General features: G+C 38.2%; 2 long non-coding RNA genes across 2 annotated transcripts; one reads left to right on the top strand and one right to left on the bottom strand.

Annotated features, from left to right (window-relative positions):
- Positions 1 to 798: 798 nt before the first annotated feature.
- LOC134734127 (uncharacterized) lies at positions 799 to 4063 on the bottom strand. Its single transcript, XR_010117491.1, has 2 exons — positions 4019 to 4063; positions 799 to 1145 (listed from the first exon to the last, which is right to left on the bottom strand). It is a non-coding gene; the product is annotated as an uncharacterized lncRNA (long non-coding RNA).
- A 91-nt stretch (positions 4064 to 4154) lies between these two features.
- Positions 4155 to 11474, top strand: LOC134734632 (uncharacterized). Its single transcript, XR_010117757.1, has 2 exons — positions 4155 to 4285; positions 11209 to 11474. It is a non-coding gene; the product is annotated as an uncharacterized lncRNA (long non-coding RNA).
- Positions 11475 to 11940: the final 466 nt, after the last annotated feature.

Genomic DNA, 11940 nt, shown 5'->3' with positions numbered 1-11940 from the left:
ACAATCTGTGCTTCTTTCACTCTTGGTTAAAAATTTTATTGGTTTTGTACATAAAATTCCCAAAGTAAAATGTTCATTGAAAATGGAAAATACTCAATTTCTGTTTGCACTAAGTGGCTGACAATTAACAAATGAGTCACATGTATTCCCTTCCTGTAACTAATGCACTGCAAGCCGAATTCATCAATTACAGCAAGGACACAATATTCACTTTACCAAACACCCAAGTTTCTTAGCTGTTGACCTTTTTGTGTATGTGTTTGCCTTCTCATTCTCTTTCTATGTGTTCTATTCATAAATTGTGTCCAGCAAATTGTGGCAAAGGTGTCTCCCTTCTCTACTGCCACTTTGCAATCTATACTTAACTGCAGGGTAACAACAATGGAAGCCATCACTAACAGAGCCAACTCTAGCCCTCTAAATCTGCAACTACAGCTTGGGAAAAATCTTGTATCAGGGTGTTACATGCTAGATTTAATGTGAATGTTGTAGTCTGAAATGAAAATTATTTGTACAGCTGGAATATAACATTTGCATAAGTTACAATTAAAAGGGAAAATATAATTACAAATTTTCAACTTAATTTGAATGGTTTTTAAAATGCTCATTTGGCATAGGCAACAGCTTGCAGGCAAACAGAACACACTCTCAGAGTTGCATCCCTTTGTCTGGGTAGCAGTAGTGAGCTCATTTTGAAGTGCTTGCTTTAACCCCTGAATCACAACAGCAACCAGCATTGAGAACCTAAAGTACAAGGCAATGTTTGTTTTCAAAATAGGCTTACAACATACAAAGTGATTCATAAATATTTGCATCTTTTAATTGTTTCTAAAAATGAAGTGGCAAGTGGCATCGCACAGGAATGTTATTTCTCCCGTGGAGCGAATGAGCAGTGGAATTTTAACTAGTTTCATTCCTTTTCAGTTCTCAGATCTGATATCTTCGGTCACATCTCCTGTACAATGTTTTCCTCATATCACAGTCTCTTTAATGGCTCCAGTTTCTGATTTTTTTTTCCTCCTTAATTACATGTCCTTTACTTGTAGCTACTTCATGCTGAAGGCATGTCATTCTTCTCGGAGACAGCCTTGGCTAGGTGTCCGTGGACCGAGTCCATTTGTTCATTTGTTTTTAGGATTTCTTTTCTAAGACGCAAAGGAATCCTTTTATTATCCTCAAACACAAAAATTGAAATTTTCATAAAATACTTTGTACAGCATGTTTACTTGAAACCCTGCTTCCCCAAAGTCATGATATCTGTGATTATTATGTAACATGCATTGTGTTGCATCAATGGGTTTTGCAAAAGAGAGGAAAAAGAGAAAATTATTCCATTCTGTCTTTCCCAGCAAAAAAGCATCCAAAAAGACACATAAATAAAAAAATTACTGTTACTGTGAATTACACAATGAACTGTGCCTTTCTATTTTCCCGATCTTTCTTTTCACAGCTATCTCCAAATAATGAGACATCAGAAGATGCTCTTGAAAAAAAATAAATTATAAAAGCTGATCCTTTGTTCTATTTACCCTGGAATCTGAAAAGGAAACTCCATGCCAAAGAGAAAAACATAAAGTAATACTACAACCCAATTTTATATTTTTCCTGAGAAACTACAAAGGTACTCAGTTAATCGAGAGTATTATTAAATAGTGTTATTTTTTTAAATCACAGAAATCTCTCTTATTTTAGGAAGAACAAATACATAGCAATGAGAGGACCACCACACCACCTTCAGGAAAACGCTCCTTACAATGACTTGCTGAAACCAATGACAAAACCACATCGTGCCCTTGTGGATAATCATCTTTTGGGCAATGGACTTAGAATAACTTCATCACTCTTAACTGGGATGTAAATGTAATACATATATATGATAAGTGCATATAAATGTAATTTATCTTGAAAAGAATCCCAAGGTTTTAATAAATATTATGCTAGGGTCTATAGCTTCTTTCCTAGTCCATCAGCTTTCCCATTTCTTTCCTCTTTGATGCATAGTGGACAATTGTTATCAGCCCCTAGGTTTGTATTCAAAGTCATAAGCCAGTAGCAGGCCATTTCCTCGAATGATATTTCCCAAATGGTGAAGATTTGTCACTGGTGAGATCATTTTAGTTGCCCATACCCCAATATTTATCTGTTTTTTAAAAAATATAATACACTTGTAATTTCACCAATTTTATCAAATAATAAGAATTTATCCAAGAATAAGGCTAAATTATTCCATTATAAATTGATAGAAAGAAAATATTGAGAAAAAAGCGCAGATGGTATGCAGATAGAACAAAGATCATGAAAGAGATATGTAGATGACTAAAGTTTAGGAAACTGTCCTAGAAAAATCACTTCTCCATCAAGAGCTGAGCTCTTAAGGAAAAAAAAAAAAGAAAGAAAGAAAAAAAAGTACTCAAAAAATTTTTGGAAAAAAATTAAAGCCCCAGAAAAGAACCAAATATTTCTCATTTTTACTTTTCCCTTTGATTCATGAAAAACATTTTTCAAAAGGACCAAAAGCACCACAGCACAAGGACTTCCCTTGAATGCAAAGAGCGGATCTGGAGAAGGCACTCTAGGGAAGATGTAGACATTTTTTGACAAGGCTCCTCCCAAGAAGCCAAGGTGTCAAGGAACGCCTCAGGCAAGTTGAGATGGCTAGGGTTGCCGCTAGCAGCTCCGTAGGTCACACTAGGTCAGGACTGGAGTGATGCTAAGCACCAGGCGAGGATCGCCCACAAATGAGGGACACAACCAAGGGTGCGGGGGTGCGGAAACAGCCAGCCACCCTGTCTCCCAAGCTCCTGCCACTCCACATCTCGGGCTCCCTCTGCCTTCCCTTACCTTCACTCCCTCCCTTCGTTTCTTTTCTCCTCAACTGTGTTTCACCAACTGAACTGATTATAACTCTGTAAACTCTATTCTTATTATTGAATTTCTTTCTGTAAAGTTCTTTGTTTTCTCTTCTGAGTCTTAAATATATGGGTGACTTCAAAATTTTATATTCCCAGTTCCCCAAAAAGGTTAGAATTCAGCTAAAAATGGTGATATGTTGGCTTTTACTTGTATATGGTTGTGAGATAGATATTTTCTGTGATTTGGTGTCCACTCCCACCCCCACCATTGAAAATAGAGTAAAAATTGGAGCTGAGAAAAAGAATCATTTTCCCTATTTGGTGGGAAGAGTATTGCATGCAATACATTACGGGAGTAATTTTGAGAGTGAAAAAAACAAGGAATATTCTTGAGAAGGATGTTTCTGAGAACCTTTGTGTTTTGGTGTTCTTTCTACTATCCTAAAGAAGTCACACCATTTCCAGTGGTAACCAAGGGAAATCTAGAGTTATTCACCATTAAGACAAAATAGGTCATTCTTAAAATGTTCCTTTACATCCTTTTTTATATAAGCTGCACCTCCCAGAGTGAATGTCAGAATCAATGGGTTGGGTAGAACAGAAGTTTCCACCCTCATTTCCCCAGAGCCCTACCTTTGATGGGAGGCAGGGGTACCAAAGGATGAGGGAAAGGGGCGCTAGGAGGAATGATACTCAGGCTCTGCCACCTCCTTCAACAACCACAGCCCCACTTTTGTCTGTTTAATAGAGCAATCATTGAAAATTTCCTTTGATAAAAAAGGGTCTCATGTTTTAAAAACTTGGAACATAATGGGAATAGAAAAACTGATGTGCCTGGATTAACCCTGGAAAAACAGGATACAAGTTATAAGAATGATGAATGTTTCTTCAGACTAATTGTTTCTAATTCCTCACAAGGCTCATGAAATTGTATGCTGTTCTCCTGTGGGATCCACTAACCTTGCACCTTGTGAATCACTCTCCACTCCCCTCACTTTCAAGTCCTCAAGCTGGGGTGGTCAGGGGTTAGGGGAGAAGCAGGTGAAGTGGGGAGGGCACATAAAACAGATGGATTGGGCTGCTCTCCCCTACGGTTTTATATATACTTGCCAAAGAAGTAAGACCTCTGTTATGATAAGAGTGAGATAAGTCTAAATGTTTCTTACAGACAAAGTTGACAAGATTCAAAAGTGGTTTGGGTAAAAGAGACTCAATCCCAGAGGGGCATTTGATTCCCAAAGGGAAGAAGACATACTTCATCTGGAACATCGTGATGTCACAGAAGAACTTCACAAGTGTGCCGATCGGAAGGGAGCCCTTGGAGTAAGTGAAATGAAGCATGAATAACTGCCTAATTAGTGGACATGAAAACTGGACAGTCTCCAAAGTCATCAGAGATGACCACGCTTGCCAGGCAGCTTACTAGACTAAGGGTGAGTCCATTCGTAATCATCCCAGCTGGGAGGTGGCTGGGAGATTTGACATAGGGCTCAGAAGACTGGCTAACCTGGATAAAGCCATTCAAGACAATCAGGCGTGACATCATCTCCATGGCTGGGGTCCTCTGGAGCAGTAGTTCTAGAACTTCTTGGGGCCACTCCAATATAACAACACTCAGGAATCACTTCCACTACTGCTGGGGCAGGCAGTGGGAACAGATGTAGAGAGGGTAAACTTTATTACAAGAAATGAGGAAAATGGAACTGATTTTGATAAGGGCCATTGTCAATCATTAGTTCACATGACAGCCATGAAGTTAGAGTCCTGTCCCAATCAATATTGTAAGAGGGGAGTCCACAGACCACCCACAGACCAAGGAGACATCAAGTAGCCTTTGAACCATAGATTCAAAACCTCCACTCAACAAGAATATCAGGGAGTTCTTTGATATCTAGCCTTTACGTGTTAAAGCTGTTACTAGATGCCTCTCCTTCCCACTCCTATTCTTGCCTAGAAAATAAAGTCCAAATTCCTTAGCATCAAGGCTCTTCAAAATCCAGCCCATTCTACTTTCTCAGCCTTCTCTCTTGCCATGCCTTGGCCTGTTCTCTGTCTTGTAAGGAATATAGGTTGCACTAGCCCCTTGGTCTGGTTATGTCCATTTCTAAAGTCTCTGGCAAAAACATGTTCATCTTTCAGGATGCAGTTCAAATTTCACTTCCTTCCCTACATAGCTCATGACTCCTTTGTGTAAAAGACAGTTCAAGCGTCTATCTTAGCACCTTACTCAAAGAAGAGTCTGGGGAGAACAGTCCTTGCTTCAGCCTCAGTTCATATGTAATTACACAGATCTAGCAAGCCAGTGGTGTGCACCCAGGAATCACATGGCACTGAGAGACTTAGCCCCAGGGTAACTGTGAAATAGAGCTTTGGAGTGTGGTATCAGTTTCTTGCATCTACCCCAAGCCTAGCCCCATGGACACAGGTCTAGGTCCTTGTAGATGGATAATTAATAGCATGAATCTAAAGCCAGTTGCCTGGATTCAGATCTCAGTTCTGTTGTTTACTGGTTGCCTTGAGTGAGTCAGTTAACCCCCCTGGCCTCAGTGGAGACGAAAATAATATGGGTCTGTTGTGAGCATTACACAAGTTAATGTATGTAAAGCTCTCCCCACACTGCCAGGCACACAATGAGCCTACATTTAGGAAGAGAGATGGTGGTAAGTAAAAGTTTAAAATTCTTCAATTTGGGAGCACAAGCCACACTAATTCAGAACCACAAAGTTGAGAGAAAATTTAAAGTGAGTGATCTTCTAACTCCACCATCGATTAGAAGCAGCTTAGCTCATTGAAGTGGTGGCATCGTGGTGGGGCTGGAAGCAAGGGTAGTCCCAGCAGAAGGCTTGGGCACATGACAGAGGCCGTGGTGCTCAGATAGAGGTGGCAGCAGGGGCAATGGCATCACCAGATGGTCTCTGTGACACCCACAGGTGGTGTCTCAAGACATTCAAGGTGCTCAGTGAGTGCAGACTATGCAGAAGAAGTGACACAGAAGCCTGATGGAGGTGATGATACCCAGTGGCCATAGGACATTGTCAGCAAAGGCAGTGATGAACAGCATGAGAGGTCAATACTCCGGGACACCATGGGGCAGACGTCAGCCTTATTCACATGCCCATGGGAGAAATTCCCTGGGGTAGACCAGAAGTGCATGGAGGTGAAGCTTTGCCAGGTCCTCATGAATCCAGTGTGACAAATTCCTCAAATTACCATTGGTGTGAGCTCATTCTTCCAGAAGAGGAATATTGGGAAATCATAGAAAGCACAAGCTTTAGAGTCAGTCAGGCTTGTTCTCCATTCAACTGAAAACACTTCCTGAGCACCTATTTCATGCCATAGGCTCAGCTCTAGTTGGTAGAAACACCACAGTGAGCGAGGCAAAAAGCGTCCTCCTCACAGGACGTTCACCTTACGGAGGGAGACACAGTTGATAAACAAGCAAATACATTAATGAGATGTTTCATGTGATAAGGGCTGTGAAGACAATAATGTAGGTAATGATGCAGGAGATGAGTAGAGCAAACTACTAAATAGAGAAGCCGGGCTAGTCTCTTATTCACAGTGTGGATGCAGTGGCCAGAAGAGGCAGCCCAGGGAAGATCTAAGGTGAACCCTCTGGTATGAAAGCCTTGGCAAATTGGAGGAACAAAAAGAAAAAATAGTAATTCTACAACAAGGATCAGCAAACTCCAGTCTACAGGCCAAGTCCAGCCCACTGCCTGTTTATGTCAATAAAGTTTTATTGGAACATAGCCACACTCGTCTGCTTATTTATTATCTATGGCTGCTTTCATGCTAGAATAGCAGAGTTGAGTAGCTGCAAGGGAGACTGTATGGCCTGCAGAGCCTAAAATATTTATCTGGCCCTGTGCTGAAAAGTGTGCTGATCCCGGTCTAAAGCACTGTAAACAAGCTAGAGGGAGAAGAGTAGGAGACGAATTTAAGGGTTCAGCGAAAGGTGGCAAATTCTGCAGGGCCTCGTAAGCCATGGAAAAGGGCTGGGATTCTGTTCTGCATGTAATGGGAAGTCACTGGAAAAGTCCAAGCAGGGAGCACGTGATCTGACTTATGTTCTTACAAGGCCACCCTGGGAGCTAAAGAAGAGTAGATTTCCAGTCTTTGGAAGATGGACCATAGGGCCAAGAGGCAGCCAGAAAGTCTATCAGGTGGCTACTGCAGAGCCCAGTGAGAGACAAAGGTGCCAGGGATGGGGATGGTAGCAGTGCCAATGCAACGAGTGATCAAGGTGTATTATTTTAGGTAATATTTTAGGTTTAACAGACATGAGAACGCTTACTCCACTGTATAACCTTAGGCAAGTTATTCAAACACTTTAAGCCCAGTTTCTTGTCAAAAAAACCCTCAGAGCACTATTGTGTGGACTGAATTACAAAATACATCTGAGGTGCCTATCAAAAAGTTAAGTGTTCAGTAAATGTCAACTATGATTACTGTTCGTCGTTGTTGTTGTTGTTGTTGTTGTTGTTGACTGATGAGGCCTGCAGAAAGATCAGGTTGCACCATACAGCTCATTGTGTCAGTTAATGGTGCTCTTCTCTCCCTGATTAAATTTGTGAGTTCCCTGGAGACAGGGAAGCTCCGTTATTCATCTTCATGTCCCCAAAAGTGTGCCTGGCACATGGTAGATGTTTAATAAATGCTTACTGATTAAACTATTATTTTTTAAGAAAGGAGGAGTATTATCTATTCTGCCATTTTTCACCAGAAGTGTTTTGTTTTCAGGATTAATACAGCACATTTTTGTGACACAGAACCATTCCAAAGATACAGAGGTAGCTGTCTCTAAGGAAAGCTGGTACCCAGCAAAGGAAAACTCAGATGCTATTCTTTGGAAAACCTCCAACCTGATAAAATATGTCAGTGTTTGCAATAATATATTGAATCTGGGCTAAAAATTCACCATGCGCAAGAAATCCAATCTTATCAGATACGTATCAAAAATCTCTGCCATACTGTGGATGAGAACAATGAGTCCAAAAATCATTGCTCTAATGTGTCAAGCTGTTTTCAGACTAATTTCAAAGCGGTTGGGTATTCTGATCCCTTGCTCAGCCATATTGAAGGGTCCTCCATTTTGCATTATTACCTCTTTCCTTTCATTCATTCATTCTTCTGCCTTTAAAACTAAAAGGAGTTGGATTAAAATTGAGACTTCAGAATTGTTTGTCAACTTTCTTATTCTTTGGCGTTACCACTTACCAAAAGAGACTGGAAATCGACACTTCTTTAGAAGTTAAGTTTTGTCATTATATGATAGTTTCAAATGAAATTAAATATGACACAAATGTCATCTTTAAAATAAAAAATGACACCTGTAAAATACATACATAGTCCTAGGTGACATTTTTATTTTTAAAAAGTGGTTAAATACCGTAGTGGTCATACAATCAAAATTATAAAACCTTCAAAGGGCCACAAAATAAAATTTAGCAGTTGCATTTACCTGTTGCATTCAGAATAACTAAATGTATTCTTAACACATACATGTTGCTATATCTGAAAGAGGAACTCTAATTTCTTAAAAATTAACAAATTAACACTAGGTGAGAAATCTCTTCGAGGCAGTCACCGAATCATAGCAGTACTACACAAACTTACCAATAGCTAACAAACCCTAAAAGAAGGAGAAAATAAAAATAAGGAAATACTTAAAATAACAGGACACTAAAAAAGAGGATCCCTTATTATAGTAAAGAAAAGGCTGAAATCCTTGAAACACCAGGGAGCAGCCATGAGGAGGGATTTTTTTTTTTTTAACACGAAGCCTGGCATCTCACAAATAACGTATGTTCTATATTATGTGGCAGTTGCTATGGTAACAACCTTTATTTTCTGAAACAGTACACAGATGTGTACAACATACTAACTTACCGGTTATAAATTACAGCTTTTCCCATAGTTCAATAACTTAAGAATTCTACGTTTTTGAAATCTCAGAAGTTCTGTTGTTATTACATTTCTTTTATGAGATAATTTTCCTTGTACTTTCAAAATGAGAGTGCTCCCAAACAGACCAAAAGAAAGGAGCAATGAGAAAATGGGGTATCTCAGAGAGTAGCAGTGGACTGAGTACTGGCTACAGAGTCTGTAGGAAACCCACTGAAAGAAGGAGAAAATTACTTTAATGAATTAGACATCATGAACAATAGTCATGAGAAACAAGTCGCCAGCAAAATGATGTCATAAATAAAGTTATAAATCGATTTCCTATTATAAGGTGCCATATTTGCAGTTTTAAAATAAATGAAGATTATTTCTTAGAAGTGTTACAAACATTAATATAATTTTATAAGGTACAATAGTGTGGCCGCATGAATTAACCTGGTTTTTTGACTTCAAATGAAATCTTCTGAGTCTTGAAAAGACCAGAATCTAGGGGAACACTTATATTACTATATTTAATATGGGATTCGTATCCCTTTGTCAGGTTATAAGGCAAAAGACAAATTTTTACTGATTGGGATATTTTTATATTCTAACTTTAATCAACAAATACTTGAAAAGTGCCTTTTACATTCAGGGAGCTGGCTGTCCATGCTTAGACGCATATTGACATAGTGGAAACATAAGTTATAGGGAAGTTCAGTTCTATAGATGATTTTTTCCTATCCTAAAAATTTATATTATATTTTCCATGTGGATCTGAATATTTTCTTTAAATAGGTAGTTCACATTGTAGATTTTTTAGAGTTATCAGAAAGAATCCTCTGCAGCATTTATGAGGTGAGAGTTCATTACCTGGGAAACATTTGAAAAATAAGCTTGTATAGCTAGCATTTACAGTTAAAAACCATCTATCTTAAATAAGAAAAAAGATTTCTAATTATAAGAAAATTGTAAGTACCCTTACATAAAAAGTACCAAAGCACTCCTGATTTAGAAAGTCCAGAAACTGCACTGCTAATGGCTTTTCCTAACAAACATAAAACACTGGGAACTGCTATTTCAAGTCACAATACGGTTACATTCAAATTCAAAATTGTCTTATAGCAGCGATGACAATGAGAAACAATTGAATACTGTGCAGATAAGACCAAATCATTTTGAAAAGCCTGTACCATTAAGTGGTTGTTAAAATTTTTGCTAATGATTTCCACACATACTCCTTTCTATATCTTTTAGAGATATATTAAAAACGGGACCATGACTAATCCATTCAAATCCTTACGCTATCAGACAGAGAGAGAGAGTGAGAGAAAGAGAGAGAGTTAAGTTATCACCTAATGGGGGCTTAGTGGCTAGAACTCAGAACCCAATAGAAAAAGAGTACTTCACTGCTAGGTGCATTTTAAGAGTATTATTTAAATTACATTTAAGTCATCAGATAATTATGAACTTTCTTCTCTTTTATATTTATATGGCATATTTATTGAATTGCACAGTATGCTTTTACAATAAAGTGCTTTTTACGTTGCCGCCTTTGTTCACCCAAAATAAAACTGACAGTTATCCTTTTATAAGCTATTCTGAGAACATTTTCTCTTCTTTGAAGCTGATTGATGCACTACTTTAAATGTTCCTGCAAATATCTTTTCAATTCCAGTTTTTGCATAATGTAATAAGAAGATAAAAGAATTCTATACTTCAACAAGAGACATTACAAAGCAAGTAGAGACATTATCAAGGGCATTAACATGCTCCTAATAGCAATAAAACCTTTTAACTGTCTGATGTAGAACATGCTCCCACCAAACCACCACATATTATGGTAATTGGCTCCAATTTCTGAATCTTACGTTGTAAAGTTACAAAGAGTTAGGTGGAACTGAAAAACAAATCTCTAATACTCATCTTGTTACTGTTCCCATTATAAGGTGTTTACTTTTTACCTCTAAGGAGGACTGGTCTGCTCTGTTGTGCTGCTCTTTACTGTGCTGTCATATTTTTGCATCCTGTCTCATTTTTATTTCTACTCACTGATATCAAGACACTTTTTTTCCCAAATAACTCTTTTCTAACTCCAAAACATCACAGTAACACAAATAGCATTTTCCTGAGAATTTCAGTGTAACAAATGGGTTCTCTGTGCATGCCTGTGTCACGTCTCATTCACTTTATGTGTTCTCTCATCACGGGCAGATACAACAGGGAAAAACAGTCCATGAGGACGCTTTGATTTTTCTTTACAACGCGTTACTAAATGACATGAGTAGCCTTTCCATCCTGGCCAAGAGGAAATATAATTTCAAACTAAAGTTGAGTTCAGATTCTGTTAAATTAAATAGCAAAGAAACAGTCACTCTTGGTTTTATTCCTCTTAGACAGGAAGCAGGGCAGTGGGGAATTGACATGAGCCGTTCCTCGGTGATTAACCTGCAGTTTATGTTGTTTCTAGGTGACGTGCCCATCATGCAGGAAGCTTCTCCAACGCTGGCGAGAGCAACTTGTCTGCTTTGAGAAATGCAGATCTATCAGGATCCAGAATCGGACTCTGAAAAAGCTGTCATTTCACGTCTCTAAAACAGCCTTTGATTTAATGTACAAGATGCCAAGAAGTAAAAGACAATAAAATAAAAACCAAAAAAGGAGAACTATTTCAATTAAGAAGCATTTCTATATCAATTCTTGGAAATCACATAAAATAAAAGTTGCCAGAATCAATCTCTGTTTAAAAGGTTGATTTTTTGTGGTGCTTACATACAACATGCAAGACTGGAAAAAAATACAAATTACTAGCACAGAGCAGCCAAACTTAAAAAATCCTTTCTCATTAGAGAGATATCTGGTTATTAAATTTTCCTAATGGATCTAGGAAAAGTGTTTTTATGGCTGAAGCTGAGGACTGAGGAAAGAAGGAAAGAAATAAACCCCCATACAGAAAAAAAGTCACAGATGTAATCTCCAGTTCTATATGAAGGAGTTTCATGCATTTCCAAAAATTTCATCTTTAATTGACAATAATTAAAAGCCTCATATAACATTCTAGGAATCAACCTTTTATTGCTATGGGTTTTCAATTATGTTTGAATGCCTTTTTCAGATAAAGATAAATATTTCTTGAAAGATTGCCCTATCACCCTAGTAATCAAATATCCTAAAGGCGAATTGAGAAAAAAATCTTTATAAA

Source organism: Symphalangus syndactylus, chromosome 12 (genome assembly GCF_028878055.3).
Source record: "Symphalangus syndactylus isolate Jambi chromosome 12, NHGRI_mSymSyn1-v2.1_pri, whole genome shotgun sequence".
Lineage (NCBI taxonomy): Eukaryota > Metazoa > Chordata > Mammalia > Primates > Hylobatidae > Symphalangus > Symphalangus syndactylus.
This window is presented reverse-complemented; position numbering and strand designations above follow the sequence as displayed.